We start from the raw sequence: 16,487 nt of genomic DNA, 5'->3' as shown, positions 1-16,487 counted from the left end.
GCACACTGGCTGGGGCAAGTTATATCCTAAGACAAAATAGATCATTACAGAGAGGTGTGTCCCTAGAACAGAGGCATGGAGAAAAAAACATGGTGCCTGTATGGGTTAGTCAGTAAAGTTTTATTACTTAGAGCTAGCGGTGCCTTGATCTGGGTCTTGTTTCACCAACCTGCATGCACACTCTAGGACAGGGCCCCAGAAACTCTGGATGTGCAACTTCTAGGGATCTTGTCTTTCAATCTCCCTTTTTAGCACAGTGATTATGGCCTTTTCATAAAAAGAAGGAGCTGTTCCTAAGTCTGCCTGTGGCATTTCAAATGAACTGGCAATGAGAAGTTCTTGGTTCTTATATTGCCCAGTGAAGCCGATGGTGCTTACTTTGTTTTACCAGGTTCTTTGCTTTTCCTTTACTGCTCCTAATATCGTCCATCTTTTCTTTATTCAGAAGGTCAAGCAAAGTTAAGGTTTAAAAATTTGGGGTGGGTAAGATATATAGAATAAACAATATAAAGAGCACTGGTCTTAAATGTTCAGCTCAGTGAGTTTTTTACAAGTGTGAAAATAAATGAATAAGATAAACAAACAGGTACAAGCAGAGACTATTTATCCAGAACTTACCCTAGCAAGGGAGTTAGCACTTGCCTTTGGTAGGGACTCCAAGGCAGACAGAAGGGTGGGAGAGCTTTACAGGGGAGAAAAGCCATGGCTTCAGGAGTCCTCTGATTAGAGGCTGGAAGCAGGAGACATGGATGAGCCAGAGGCCCATAAACTAGAAGCAGAGCATCCTATGCGATTGGTTAGGGGAACGTATTTGATATTTGGCTCCTCTGGTTGGCCTTGAATTAGAAGCAGGCTGTAGCAGCAGTGGTGGCAAAAAAAAAAAAAAAAAAAAAAAAATAGGGAAGCTGGCAGCTACTGACCAAGCCCTGACTCTGTTCTGGGCCAATTGCTGCAGAGGTTGTGGTTTGGCTCCCTGGGCTTCTTATGGGAGTCAGAGTCCTATTGTCATACATGGTCTGGCCATCATCCCTTTCCTTTTCTGTCTCTTACATGTGTCCATCCATGTCTCCACCAGCTAGAACGAAGAGAGAAGTGTATTTGAAATGTATTTAGTGTATTGTGTGTTTGAAACTTATTTAGTGTTTTTGAGCCCATGTAGTATAAACAATGTTAGAGCCACTTCCTATTTATGGAAGGCCTCCACTATATTTAGGGAAGTAACTGTTTAAAGTGGTCAACATAATACATGGAGTTACATCCAGAAAAAAATGCTTGCCAGATGTTCATGAGAGATGTGACTTTGTCTTTCCTTATTTTTAAGCCTGTCCAGTTCGTGTGAAGAAGAGAATATGAAAAGAGGAGGACAAAAAGAGAGTTCTGAGTGGGACCGTGGAGCCCAGGAGGAAGAGGATGCGACAAAGAGGAAGTCGAGGTGCTGTGTGGGGCACAGGTGGTGAAGGGAGAGGAGGGAGAGGAGGGGCAACTGATGATGGAGCATGGGGTGGGAGACTTCTAACAGGGAGCCATAGATTTGACTGCCATCACCCCCTATGCCCTCAGACTGCCTCTTTCCTGCTTCCAAAGAAATGCAATTCTTGGCTGGGTGCATGGCAACTCAGGAAAAAAATTACATTTTCCAGTCATCCTTGCGGGTAGGTGTGGCCACAGGACTGTTTCCGGACCACTGGGAAGGGATGTGCGGAACATCCAGACTGTTCTCCTATTGGGTAGAGGAGTGTCCTGCTCTTCTTTGCTGCTGGAATGAGCACATGGTGGTGATGAGTCATCTTGAACCATGTAGATGAAGGGAATACCTTAGGGACAGCAGAGAACAAGATTGAAGGAGACTGGGTCCCTCCACCATAACCATCAGACTTGCCCTGGACTGCTGATGTCCAAGTTGTTACAGGAGAGAGAAGTAACTTCCATCTTGTTCAAGCCTCTCTTACATAAGGTCACCTCTGTGAGGCTTACATTTTCTATCTACCGATTTATGTGCTCTGCTGTGTATAATAGAATTTGTACTTTGCTTCCCAATACTCCTCTTGGAATCTGCCCAGAGACAAGCCTACTGGTCCTATCCCCAAGGCATCTACTGGGAGCAGCCTAAGGGGGAAGCAAAGTAATCACAATGATGTTGTGTGTGCCTTTTGGTTCTGACTTCGTAGCATCCACCAGCAAGCCAAGATGTAGCCACACTTGAACCCCAGACTTCCCCCACACTGGCAGCCAGATCATTGGACACTTATGGCCTAAGAATGCCATGAGCCTGGTTTGGGGATTTCACTGTCATCCTTTCTTGCACACAGCTGACAGCTTTAAGGCTCAGGACAACTCTTTTTTGGTCCTGAATGGAAGCATCTGTGCTGAGCGTCCTGGTTCTGTTCCAAATCTAGTTTTTGTTCATCAGCCATGTGGTTAACAATATAGGTTTACTTCTTTTCTTCTTTTTTTTTAATCTATCAGCCTCAGGATCTAGGGTCAACTCACCCCAGGACACCTGTGAGTCTCTGGGGGACCCAGCTCCCAGCAAGCCTAGTGTTTGCAAAACAAGGACCACTTACTTTCCTGGACTATTGCACAACTAAATTAACATTCATAAAACTTCCTGAGATGTTCTAGGCACAAGCCATTACTCACAGCATGTTGCTGTGTTCCAGTGGGTCCGTTATACTGCTAATTGCTGGAGTTCCATAATTCTTTGCCCTGGTCTGTGCAGAGGGTGGCCAAACAGTGGTCTCTCTACTATTTCCTCTTGCCTGGTTAATTGTTGCCAGACTCTCTGTTCTCTAGGCTAGAAACCATGCCAGCTGAATCGGCTTTGTGTTTGGGGCCTTTGCCTCAAATGATGCCAAATCCATTCTTGACCCTAATTATATGAAATATGCTTCAGTAATTTTCCACTAGGTGAATTAAAATAATGCCAGCACTGCTGCTTGAACCTCTCCCCCATCATTGTAACTTGATTAAGACGAATTCAAGGATCTTGAAACATATCATATATTTCTTCCCAGGCTATATTTATACTCAGGATCCCTCAAGGAGCTGCCACAACCCGAGTGTAGTGCCAGGACTCCACTGAAAGGGACTGAGATGAATTGTGGGCTGAATTTTAATCGTAGAGCATTTCTAACAACTGAATCTCGGTTTCTCTGCTCTTCTCTTTCTCTCTCTCTCTCTCTCTCCCCCTCTTTCCCTCTCTGCCTCTCTCTGTCTCTCCTGCACAAACACATACTATTTGGCTGCTAAAAAAATCTTTGCTCCCAACTTTTTCCCATACAGCTCCTTACCACACCCATCCTTTTATATCTGTTCCCCAGCAAAGTTTTGTTAAGGAGCCGTTCCATTTTGAGAACACGGGTACCCAGCATTTCAGCAGGCGGCTGCTTGTTTTGACTGCATTCCAGATGGATGCTTCCGGCCTCATTGTTTACCAGGGGACACACACGCAGGCTCTTGTTTCCCCTCATTCTTCTTTAGGCACCGAGTTTCTCTGTGTTTCAGTGGTCACGGAAATCTCTCCTCTAAACACATCCTGTGAAACACAAAGACCAAAATAGCCCAAACTGGAAGGCTGACTTAGGGTTCTTATGCTTGTTTCCTACTAACCAAGTTCATCAGATTTTACACATTCTAACAGCACGTGTCCTGCTAGCCAAGAGGGGATATAATATTCTGTTGTTAGGACAAAAATGTCCTGATTTTACTTCATGTCTCTGAAGGGATGCCAAACCATCATACATGTCTAGGTTTTTAAGATGCCCAAATGAGTAGAGTTAAAGCTGGTCCAATTGCCAAGAGGACAACTGGCTTGACAGTGATGCTCCTTGATCTCCACATTTGTTTCAGCTCTCTGCCAAAGCCCCATATTCATTTATCTTCTCTGCATGAGGTTGGGAAGCTCAACTCTGCCCTTGTCTCACTTTGTAATGAGCCTTGGGCCAGCTGAAGGCAGGAATCCCCTGGGGCAGGTTTCATTTCTTTGTTTCTAGAGAAGTCCTAGAAGACCAAAGAACCCCTAAACTGGCCACCACACTCCAAGTCCAGGGGAAGGGTTGGCGATTTCTCTCTCTTTCAACAGTGTTCTCACGATAAACTTCTTTAGGAATATGTCCTCCACAGGTGAGCTGAGTTGGTCCTGGGTTCTGGGCTATATATGCATCAGGAAATTGTCCTGGCCTGCTCCCCAACTTCTGCAATGTGTTCTCTGAATTACCATGACCAGGAACTCAACTGTGGCAACTCAGGAGTCCTTCCCCACAGGGCACTCTTCTGGATAAACAGAGTGCTACCCTTCTGAGGCCCATCTCCCCAACCCCAATTATCCTCAATTCAATTCAGCATGCAAATGTTGAACACCTTCTCTATGCCAAACAAGACAGTCAGTGTGTTCTTAACCATTTTTGAATCTTGGATCTCTTTGGAAATCCCATGACAGCTATAGACCCCCTTTCTAGAAAAATGCATGTACATGTAAATTTTTCTAGGCAATCTCTTGAAGCCAGACAAAAGGCCTAGGTTAAGAAGCTTCTGAATGAAAAGAAAGAACATGAGACTTGGTAGCTCTGTCATTACGAACAGTAGGAACAATGGGGAACCTCCTCAAACTCTCCAACCCTTAGTTTGTTCAACCATAAGATGAGACTGGTAATACTTGCCCTATCCTTGTGGGATTGTAGTGAAGCTTTACCAGAGAATGGTTGTAAACAGAAAATGTTGTACCTGAGCACACCCCACACATGAGAGTTGATAAGGATTTCAAAATCTCACCTTTTGGAAAGGGAGGAAGTGAGGATTTGTGAATCCCCTGGGGCATTCCAATGTCTTACAACTGGAAATTCCAAGGTGGACTAGATGACAGGCTTTGCCAAATAGAATCTAACCTTATAATTACGCAGGAACAAGAAGATAATCAAATATTGGGGGTTATGGAGTTTTCCACTCAGGTTCAGGCTCTGATTGCCTTAGGGAGCCCCCTCACTTGCCAACAGGGTGAAGAGCTACCTTGGCCCTCATCCCTGGAATCATTCCTGTTGGTCAATGTCTCTCTGAGGACTGCAGCACTGGAGTGGGGAAACCGATTCGGCTAGAAATCCAGTGCAGCCATGATTCATTTGGCTCAGAATTAATCTAAGGGGAGATTTGTTGGGGTATTAAAATGTATCCCCTTCACCTTCAGTGCTTTAATAGTATTCTCCAGGGGTTTTGCCCTTACTTCAGTTTCCCCAAGACTGATTTTAGGTTGAGAGTTTTGATGGTGCTGCCAGAAATGTGATTGGTTCAGAATATCTGAGCCCACATTCTGTGTGAAGAAAGTGGTGAAGAGTCCAGGGCTTGGCTCCCATTTGCCTTTGATGGTTTTGTTGATACTCGGACCTGGAGCAGATATTCCACTAATACGTGGGGAAGTTAGAAGAACTGGAAATTTTCTGTTCAAAATCTGTCGGAGCTGGACAGAATCTGTTCCCCCAGAGGTTTCCAGAAGCTCCTTAAAACAACATGTGATTGTGTTTACTTCTAAAAGTAGAGCACAACAGCTTGGTGTACAAAAGGTATGTCAGCAGCCCTGTGTGCCAAAGGTTTCAACATCACAAAAGCTTGGAAGCCAGGGAGGGAGGAAGGAAGTAATGAAGGCCAACAGAAAATCGAAGCCAGTGAAAATTCAGTGTCAGCAGTTCCCAAATGAACAGGAACTGGATCTGTAGCTAACGACTAGCGCAGGAACATGGTCTAGGAGGCACCTGTCTGTGCAGGCCCTAGCGTCCTCTTCACAGGGGTGTTTTGTGGTATGGATCTGAGGCCACTGACTCCCTCCTTCTGTATTTAAGATTTTTCTGAGTAGAAAAATATTTCACTAAACCTTTTGTTTTCTTAGATGAGAAAACAGATAACAACACTGGCTGTTTGGAGAGTCACTAAAGATACTGTGTAACATCAAAAATTAAATTATATAAAAATAGATAATAACAAGGGACATTTGTATTGGGCTTTCCAGTAAACCTCAGACTTAGGTAGATTTTTATTCCTTTGATTTTTTTTTTAAGATTTTATTTATTTATTCATGAGAGACAGAGAGACAGAGAGAGAGAGGCAGAGGGAGAAGCAGGCTTCCAAGGAGCAGGGAGCCTGATGTGGGACTCGATCCCAGGACCCTGGGATCATGACCTGAGCCGAAGGCAGACGCTTAACCACCTGAGCCACCCAGGCACCCTATTCCTTTGATCTCTTAACAGCCCTGCAAGGCAGACAAAACAGGTAGCTTTTACTAATGTCATTATGGAACAAATCTAAGGCTCTATGGGATGTCCAAGGCTACAGACTATCTGCTCTCAGCATTATGGTTCAGCTGAAGTCATCAGGCCACAGCAGGGAAGAGGGAAAAAGCCCTAAATCAAAAGCTGGCCAAGGGGAAGGGGATGGGAGTTAGGACATGGGCTCTTAGGAGGCCCCAGAAACACCAGATACAATCCAGGACTGCTTAGGTCTTAGTCTGAGGGACAAACACAGGGAGGGCTAAGATGGCAAGGAGGCCATGGGAGTGACATGTAGGAATGCCCAAGGAATTTGGGAAGCCCACATCCTGTCCTGGGAGGGTTTTCAGTGAAGTGTCCAAGTCCACTTCCATTTGCCTTTGATGGTTTTGTTGACACTTGAACTGGGCTGGTTGTCCACTGGTGCATGGGCAGAGCTTCAAACCCAGGTTTTTCTACACTCCTCACTTAATCCAGTGTTCTTTCCACTTCAGTCGATGGTTGGTGAAGGAAAACTAAAAATATGTGTTTGCATTTTAACAACTTGTCTCTGGCAGCAAAATGAAAACCATGAATCAGCTAGAGTCAAGTCCTGCATGCAGGATATACCTGACCCTAATCACACAAATGTGCCTGTTGACAAGGGGCTGGAAATGCTGGAAAGTGTCTGCATCATGTGCCTGAGCCACCTGGGAACTGCTTGGGAGGTGCTACATTTCTTCTGCAAGGAGGTAAGTGAAAATAACACCCCCCCCCACCGCCGCTGCCCATTGGAGCCTAAATGTGGTTTTCCATAGGTGAGCCCAGCAAACTTTCTTTTCCACTGAACAAGGTTTTAGCGTGTTCATGGGAACACATGTACTTTGGGACATTAATGGAGGTTATCCAAAGGGAAGGAGTGGGGGCCAAGCATGGTGCTGAGATCAACAAAGATTCAACAGGCTTTTCACTGTGAAACCTTCAGAACCCTCAATATGTCAAAGTGTGTCAGGGCATTCAGGATAGAGGTGTTCCCAGACTTATTTGGTCATGAGACTCTTGTCGTGAGCATCTCGGGAGAAGGATGTGCCACAGAACAAACTTTGGCTGTAGCATGATTTGGATCTTCTCACGTTGCATTCAGATGAGCAAAGGAACTATAGTTCCTTCAGTCTTTGTCAGAAGAGCCCGCCCTGTTGGGTAGAAGGAGGAAGGGGCAGGAGCAGCTCATGCTTACATAGGTCCAGTGCGCTTGGTTAAATGCAGTCGTTGACACAGTCTAGGTCTTTGGGGGAAAGTGCTCTACTTTCTGCTCCTCTGAGGTGATGTGTAAATACTGGGGAGAGGGCTATATTTTACAGGACCCTGTGGTATCAGAGGGAGGGTGGGGTGGTTGGATAGATGTGAGGGCCAGTCTCAGCCATGGAGCAGCGGGCTGGGATTGCTGTGTGGATGGTGACCACTGGGTCTGCATGTCCTATTGGTGTTTCTGCTGTCACTCACAGACTGGTCTCTCTCAGGTTGACTAGACCCACTGTTGCTTCTGCTGGCACCAGAGTCTTCTGAGTGTCTGTCCCACTCTCCTCTGCTCTAGGGCCACCTCACCTTCACCAGGGGGCTGCCGGCAGGCCCAGTGCCTCTCAATTCAGCTTCGTTTCCCCTGAGAGGGTACATGGGGACTGTGGGGTACCTTCCATCACATAAGAGCCAAACTCCTCCTGCTAGATCACATGTGCCTCTGAGTGTTCTCTGATGTAGCTTCCCGTGGAAGGTTGGTGTGGGGAGGTCATGAGGTAAGCTCCTCCCAGGGTCCCAAATAAGACATGGGCAGAAGTGGTGCCCCCAGTTTCTCTCCATTCATCTGACACTCTACGTGAGCCCAGAGACAGTGTTTAGGACATATACCCGACACTGGTGTCTCCCTCCCTGGCCCCCTTCCTCTTCCTGATTGAATAGGACTCTGTGACCTAAAAGGCTGGGGTCACCCCCAGTTCCACCAGGACTGCCATTCTCCCTAAAGAGTAGGGATAGAAGGACTTACAAAACTTTTTCCCTAAAGACACTTCTTGTTTTAAAATCCTAGTTTTGGGGCACCTGGGTGGCTCAGTCAGTTTCGGCTTAGGTCATGATCTCCCAGTCATGGGATTGAGCCCTGCGACCTGCTCCTTGCTCAGCATGGAGTCTGCTTATCCCTCTCCCTCCCACTCCACTCCAACCCCCCGCCCCCCCCCACTTGCACTGCATGTTCTCTTGATCTAAAATAAATAATTAAATAAAATCTTTCCAAAAAAATAAAATCCTAGTTTGGATGCTAGAAGCTAAATGTGAACTCTTTTTCTTTGCATTTATAAGATCCCTAAAACTCCCCAAGGCCCTTGGAAGAAAAGGGGGAGTCATCAGTACAAGAAAATAGATATTTTAAAATATTATTTTGAGGGGCGCCTGGGTGGCTCAGTCATTAGGCTTCTGCCTTCGGCTCGGGTCGTGATCCCGGCGTCCTGGAATCAAGCCCCGCATCGGTGTCCCTGCTCCGCAGGAAGCCTTCTTCTCCCTCTCCCACTCCCCCTGCTTGTGTTCCCTCTCTTGCTGTCTCTTGTGTTCCCTCTCTCTTTGTCAAATAAATGGGTAAAATCTTTAAAAATAAAATATTATTTTGATTAAACGGTATTTGCCGCTCAGAGAATTGTATAACCATGCTAAATGCAGTTCGTGGAAACTAAAACATTTAATTGAATAAAATGGGGAGGGGGTTTCCTAGGAGGGTTATTGAAAAACAGTTGTTTTCAGTCAGTCTATACAATTACAAAAAGCACAAGTGTTAAATAGTGAAAAGTGTACTGCACGCATCTGCCTCCAGCCTGACTGGGAAAGCCCAAAATGCCAGCTAGTCAGTGGCTGCCTCATTCTGCCCTCTGCAGACTTAACCCCAGCCCCGTCCCGCGTGCTCACAGGGGCAGGCAGAGCCCTGGCCAGCGGCCAACTCGGCCTAATCCAAGCGTGTGCTATACAGGCTTTCACTGGGACGATCACAACCCAGTAGGTTTACAACTTTTCGAGTAACCCAGGCCCAGATTGTAGGGGACGGATATGAATGGTTCTACTTGAGATTGCCCAAACTCATAGCTTTCATGGCTGGAAGTTCTTTTAAAATTATTATTATGAAAAATTTCAAAAATACAGAAATGGAGAATAGTAGCAAGAACCTCCCTACATCTGTCCTTGAGATTTAACAATTGTTAACATTTTTCCATATTTGCTTTGTTTCTTCTTCTGACATGTTTTTAAAGTAAATTATAGACATTATGGCATTTAATCCCTCAATACTTCTTTAAACTACAGAAACAATTCCCTACATAACCAGAATACCATTTCTTTAAAAGTGGACTTTATTTTTTAGAGCAGTTTTAGATTTCCAGCAAAATTGAGTGGGAAGTGCAGAGATTTCCCATATGCCCCCTGTCCCCACACACGTATAGACTGCTCCATTATGAATATCTGTCGCTAGAGTGGTACATTTGTGACAGTTGATGATCCTACGTGACACATCATGATCACCCAAAATCCATAGTTTACGTTAGAATTCACTTTTGGTGTTGTACGTTCTATTGTTTTGATAAGTGTATAATGACATATATCCACCATTATACCATTATGCAAAATAGTTTCACTGCCCTAAAAATCCTGTGTGCTCAGCCTATTTGTCTAACCCCCTAACCTTTGGCAACCACTGATATTTTTACTGTCTCCATAGTTTTGCCTTTTCCAGAGCATCATATAGTTGTAATTATATGGTATGTAGCCTTTTTAGATTAGATTCTTTCACTTTGTAATATGCATTAAGGTCTCTCCATATATTCTCATGGCTTAATAGTTCATTTCTTTTTAGCGCTGAATAATATTCCATTGTCTAGATGCACCTCAGTTTATTTATCCCTTCACCTACTAAAGGACGGTTGTTTCCAAGTTTAGGCAATTTTGAATAAAGCTACTATAAATATCCATGTGCATACTTTTGTGTGGACATATCTTTTCACCTAACTTGGGTAAATACCAAAGAGCACAGCTGCTGGATTGTATGGTGAGAATACGTTCAGTTTTGTAAGAAACTGCCAAACTATCTTCCAAAGTGGCTGTACCATTTTGTATTCTCACCAGCAATGAGTGAGAATTCCTGTTGTTCCACATCCTTGACAGCATTTAGTGTTGTCAATGTTTGGGGTTTTGGCCATTCTTTTATGTATGTGTGTAGTGGTATTTCATTGTTGTTTTAACTTGCAATTACTTAATGATTATATGATGTTGAGCATCTTTTCATATGCTTACTTGCCATCTGTATATCTTCTTTAGTGTCTGTTAAGATCTTTTCCTCATTTTAAAAATCAGATTGTTCATTTTCTCATTGTTGAGTCTTAAGAATTCTTCATTTCGGATAGCAGTCCTTCATCAGATAAGTCTTTTGCAAAAGTTTTCTCCCAAGTCTGTGGCTTGTCTTCTTACTCTCTTGACAGAGTCTTTTGCAGAGCAGAAGGTTTTAATTTTAATGAGGTTCAGCTTCTCATTTATAAGGCATCTCATTAAAAGTCATCGCCATACCCAAAATCATTTAGATTTTCTCCTGTGTTAGCTGCTTGGAGTTTTATAGCTTTGCATTTTACATTGAGGTCTGTGATCCATGTCGAGTTAATTTGCAAAGGGCATAAGGTCTGTGTTTAGATACATTTTTCTTGAATATGGATGTCTGATTGTTCCAGCACCATTCATTGAAATGACTTTTTTCCTGCAAAGTGCCTTTGCCACTTTGTCAAAGATCAGTTGACTATATTTATGGGGGTCCATTTCTGGACTATTTATTCTGTACCATTGATCTATTTGTCTATTCTTTTGTCTATTTTTGTCTAATCACACAATCTTGATTACTGTGTCTTTATCGTAAGCCTTGAAGTCAGGTAATTTCAATTCTCTGAGTTTGTTCTCCTGCAATATTGTGTTACTATTCTAGGTCTTTTGCCTTTCCACATACACTTTAGAATCAGTTTGTTGATATCCACAAAATAACTTGCTGGGACTTTGATTGGGATTGCATTGAATCTATAGATCAAGTTGAGAAAAATGGGCATCTTGACAATATTGAGTCTTTTTATCCATGGGCATCTCTCTATTTATTTAGTTCTTTGATTTCTTTCATCAGAGTCTTGTAGTTTTCCTCATATATAGATCTTGTACATATTTTTTAGATTTATACCTAAGTATTTTATTTTGGGAGGTGCTAATGTAAATGATGTGGTTTTCAAAATATTTTTTTAAGTATAGTTGACATAAGTAATATGGTTTTTTTTCAAAGATTTTATTTATTTATTAGACAGAGCGAGAGAGCACAAACAGGGGGAGCAGCAGAGGGAGAGGGAAAAGCAGGTTCCCCGCCGAGCAGGGAGCCCGATGCGGGGCTCGATCCCAGGACCCTGGGATCACAACCTGAGCCAAAGGCAGATGCTTTACCATCTGAGCCACCCAGGCGCCCCAGGTAATATGTTTTTAATTTCAAATTCCACTTGTTCATTGCTGCTGTATAGAAAAGCGATAGACTTTTGAATGTTAATCTTATATCCTGCAACCCTGCTATAATAGCTTATTAGTTCCAGGAGGTTTTGTTGTTACTGTTGATTCTTTCAGATTTTCTACATAGACAGCCATGTTGTCTGTAAACAAAGACAACTTTATTTCTTCTATCCCAATCTGTATCCTTTGTGTTTCATTTTCTTATCTTATTACATTAGCTAGGACTTCTTGTACAATGCTGAAAAGAAGAGGGAACATCTTTGCCTCATTCATGACCTTAGTGGGAAAGCTTTTAGTTTCTCTCAAGTAATGAAGTTATCTATAGGTTTTTTGTAGATGTTCTTTATCAGGTTGAGGAAGTGCCCCTCTATTCTTCCATAATATTTTTATGCCTAAAAAATTAACATGAGTTCTTTAATATTATCTATATTTGGTTTCAAATTTTTCCAAATATCCTTTTACATTTAGTTGGTTCAAACCAGAATCCAGTTAAGGTTGGCCTAATATTCTTTATTTTTTAAATTATTTTTTAATGTAGTGTATTATTTACATTGACTATGATAAATGGACACATATTTACCCCTTTTCAAAAGCGATAGATCCAGCACATGGTGGCAAACGTTTAATCGGCTTTCTGGGTCAGGGTGGGGAAGTTCTTATAGATTTTGCTGATTTCTGTGATGTTATTACCCTTACCATGCCTGATTTCCAGCTACCAATGTGATGCTATTGAACATGGCATTATGAAGAGCTATGCACAACTGGCTTTCTTAAGCCAATGGGAGCTGGCTCCGGCACAGCATTGGTTGAAGTGAGGGGTTGAACTAGCAGATAGAACCAGGGTGTGGCAGCTCATGTGAAGCTGGAACTGGCTAGACTAAGGAGAATGAGAGAAGTAGATATGAAAGTAGGCCAGTCACAGATGAGAAGAGTAACTGCATAGAAAGGTGGATGTACACAGGGTGGCTCACCCACAAGTTTGAGAGGTTGAATCTTGGTGCAGCTCAGATACTCTTTTGTGATGCAAGCAGCCTTCAGAGGCACAGTAACTTGCTCAAAAGGCTGCTGCCAAGCAAGGTTCTGTCGCTCTATTATAACAGTGCAGCCGGCCAGACCCAACAGTTTTCTGTGCCGTGAAGTACTGCGTGAGGCTTGCCTGGGCTGACTTTGCCTCCAGAGGCTGAAATGAAATCAAAGAGACAGGATAAATGGAGGCTTTTCCTTCTCTTTGGTGTGGGCCTACGTGATATAAGCATATTTTCCATCAAGAATTAGTTGCTTAGAGAAGAAGGGTCCAAGCAAATCTGGACCAGGTGTTCACTCCACTTAGTCCTAGAGCCAAGAAAAACCATTTTCTGGGCACAGAGAAGAAGAAAAGGGGGAAGGCCAATTAATGGCCCTCTTTCTAATTGTTTCTGTTTGTCCCAGGAACTAGGTTTCACTTGACTCTTCAAGCTCCAGTGGGCAATGGAAGCTTATTTCTGCAGAGCATTTTCTGATGGTCAGGAGGGAAGTCACCCTGTGGGGAGTTTTAAAGATAGATGACTTCCTCTGTGAAGTCAAAGCTTTACCTGCAGCAGTGTCTTTAGGAAGCCAATAGAGGCAATAGAAAATAAGAAATTCAGCTACTCGATCTGGTAAGGGCAAACAGAGGGCTGTGGGATGTCACATAACCAGGCTGATGGATTTTTCACAGAGTCGACGGGTGTTTTGGCAGAATTGTCCTGAGCGACTGGTTGCTTAGGCAATGTGCAGACACAGCTTTCTTCTAACTCAATAGGATGCCGATTATCTTTCTCTTTACCTGCTAGACTCTAGGAGAAATAAATCTGTATATTTTAAGAAGCTGCATACATTTCCTTTGTGAGTGAAATGAAACCAAAGGGATAATTTTAATAAATTATGAGTGCTCACTTATCTTGAAGGGGAGAAAAGAAAGGGTGATTCTCTTGCCAGAGCAGTCTCTTGATCTGTCCAATCTCTTAAAGAATAATTGAACCAGCAACAATCACTTCCATGAAGTATCTATTAATTACGCTGCTCTATAAACAGTCTCTGCATTCAGACATGCTGACTGCTAAAAACGGATCATTACATCAACAAGAGTGTCGTTAGAGTTTTAACTACTCCTAGATTCAGGAGATCTAACCCTGAAAAATCAGGGCTGACGCTTTATTTTCTCTTTGCTTACTGTGCCCCAAATCTCATCTCACATATTCTGAAGCCTTTGCTTTCCTCCAAATTCAAGTCTTTTATCTTCTCTTGTGTTATCAATCTCATAAAGTATCCCAAAATACACCATTTCTTTCAAATGATTCATTTTTTTTTTCTTATTCAGCAAACTCCCAGACAGCTGGCAGAAAAGGCACAATGAACCAAGCCTGATATAGTCCATTCAGACCTGCATTTTTATCTTTCAAATGAGGACGTTGGATTACGTGTCACTTAGGATTAGGTTCAGCTGTAACAGAGACCAAAATAACAGTGGTTTAAATTAAACATGGGTTGTTTCTCTCCAACATAGTGAAGCCTGGTGGTAAAGAGTACAGGGTTGGCACAGTAACTCCATCATCATCAAGGACCCAGGCTCCTTCTATCTTGTTGCTCTGACATCCTCCAAACTTGACTTCCACCTCTTGGTCTAAGATGGCTGCTTTAGATCAAGCCAGCATATCCACATTTATTTACGCCATCAGTAAAAAAGGGTGCATTGCCTCTGACAGGATGCCACCAGAAGTCACACTCAACACTTCCACTTACAAGCCATTGGATAGCTGCAAGAAAGTCTAGGAAATGAGGTGTTTATTCTGAGAAGACATTGACCAGCTAAACACTGAAGATTCTATTACCATGGAAGAAAAGGAGAATAGATACTGCGAAGAGTTAGCTGTCTCTACCACACATTAGATCTGTGACTTGAATCCCTGTCTTCAAAGTTCTAGGGTTTGGGTGTATTGCACAGGGGCTACTGTGGGTTTGAGAAGGGATGAAGTATGGGTAAATTTGCATAGGATCCCAGAAAATTTCTCAAAATCAGAGCATATGGATCCCCTGTTTTGAATTGTATTGGAACATTTTTGATGGGAGGCAGTGGTCTGGGCTGAGAGCCATGGGCAGCTGACTAGTAAGAATTCTCAGGGCCCCAGGGTAAGAGGTGCTTCAGGTAGTGCCCTGGGTTGGTCAAGGTGAAATCTGATTCTGGAGCAGTGTGCCAATCTTGAACAAGGACACACTGAGCTGATGTTTAGACTGGTTTTCATCACTGACATCATGTAGCACTGACAGAAGCAATAGCACCTGACAGCTGGGCCCTGAAATTGAACTGATAAGATTCTGTCTTTTTCTCCCTGAATGGGTTGTGATCCGAGTGATGGTTACAATCCAGTTGCGTTCTCAACCTTGACACTATTGACATTCTGGGCCAGATGATTCTTTGTTGTATATAGCTATAATGTGCATTGTAGGATGCTTAGCAGTATCCTTGGCCTCTGCTCAACAGATGCCAGTAGTATCCCTCCCATTGTGAAAATCAAAAATGCCTCCAGACATTGTCAGATGTTCCCTGAGGGCAAAATCATTCAGCGTCCAACAACTAGACTAGGATCTAGGTAATGGTGCCCATTTTTATATTTGCCCATGGTTGTGCAGTTTGGTACCCACCCTCTCAAAAATGAGATGGGCTACATATATCAAAGGGCTTACTATGTTCATGATTTTGACTTAATAATCCTATTTCTTGGCCTTTGCTGTAAGGGAAAATAATGCAAGAGGCTTTCTGTCTAAAGATGTTCATTATAATACCATTTTCAATAGAGAAAAGTTGGAAACAACTAAAAATATTTAAAAGTAAAGAAAGAATTGAGTAAACCATGGTAGATCCATGCACCCACTGAAATGCATGTATAGTTTATAATAACATGGGAAAATGCTATGCAGAGAAAAAAGACAGGAAGGAATTCACAAAAATGGTAAACTCTGGGAAGTGGGATTAGGACCACATTTTTTTTCCTCCTTCCTTCTATTTTCCTATAGTTTACAAATTTTCTAAGCTCAATACGAATGATGTTGTAGCAAACTACAAAACGAAACTTAAAAAAAAAAAAATCCTGATTAAAAAAAAAAAAATTCAGGTGCTCAAAGGAGAAAAGCTATGCTCACAACGTTCCTTGCCTGTCCTGGAGGATCCACAGACCCTTACAAACACTCCTGGAAGCGCACGCTGTTGGCAGAGACCAACAGCTAGCACTGAATCGGGAATCCCTAGTAAAGGCTCTGATAGGCTAGGTGCAAGGAAGCCAAACCACCTATGAGAAAGCTTGACCCAAGGCACTGTCAAATAAGAGCCCTCGATATTGGATAGTGAAAAACAGGGCCAATCAGATCCTGTCTCAGGAAGAGTGTGTAAAAACATGCCCCGCGGTATCTTCTCTGCCCACTCTTGAGAGATTAACAAGGAAGATCATGCCAGTAAGCCCTGAGTCCTGAGCAGTGAGAGCTATTATTATGGTTCCTCACCAGACAGGAAGATGGCTTTCGTTACTCCTTCTCTTTCTCACAAGAAATTTCTACCACGTGTGGAGAGCAAAGCAGCGTGGGACCCGTGTCTAACAAAGCTTGTCTCCCTTTGGGTGTGTGTAGTAGACACCGCCGGGCAGCTGGACCCCTCCTCCCTGCCCCCGACGGCCCCGTAGGCACTCCAGA

The 16,487-nt window shown here is 43.2% G+C and overlaps 1 long non-coding RNA gene across 1 annotated transcript in view; it reads left to right on the top strand.

Annotated features, from left to right (window-relative positions):
• Positions 1-1,220: 1,220 nt before the first annotated feature.
• The window catches only part of LOC129045449 (uncharacterized), a 33,538-nt gene continuing 18,271 nt past the window's right edge, over positions 1,221-16,487 (top strand). Inside the window, exons 1-2 of the long non-coding RNA XR_010411316.1 lie at positions 1,221-1,432; positions 6,809-6,982. This is a non-coding gene — a long non-coding RNA (uncharacterized LOC129045449). The remainder of the gene's footprint in view (positions 1,433-6,808; positions 6,983-16,487) is intronic.

This window comes from Mirounga angustirostris, unplaced genomic scaffold (genome assembly GCF_029215605.1).
Source record: "Mirounga angustirostris isolate CCGP_5_RB_7025 unplaced genomic scaffold, mMirAng1.0.hap1 SCAF_1, whole genome shotgun sequence".
Lineage (NCBI taxonomy): Eukaryota > Metazoa > Chordata > Mammalia > Carnivora > Phocidae > Mirounga > Mirounga angustirostris.
Note: the sequence above shows the minus strand (reverse complement) of the source record. Positions and strands in the feature narration are given on the sequence as shown.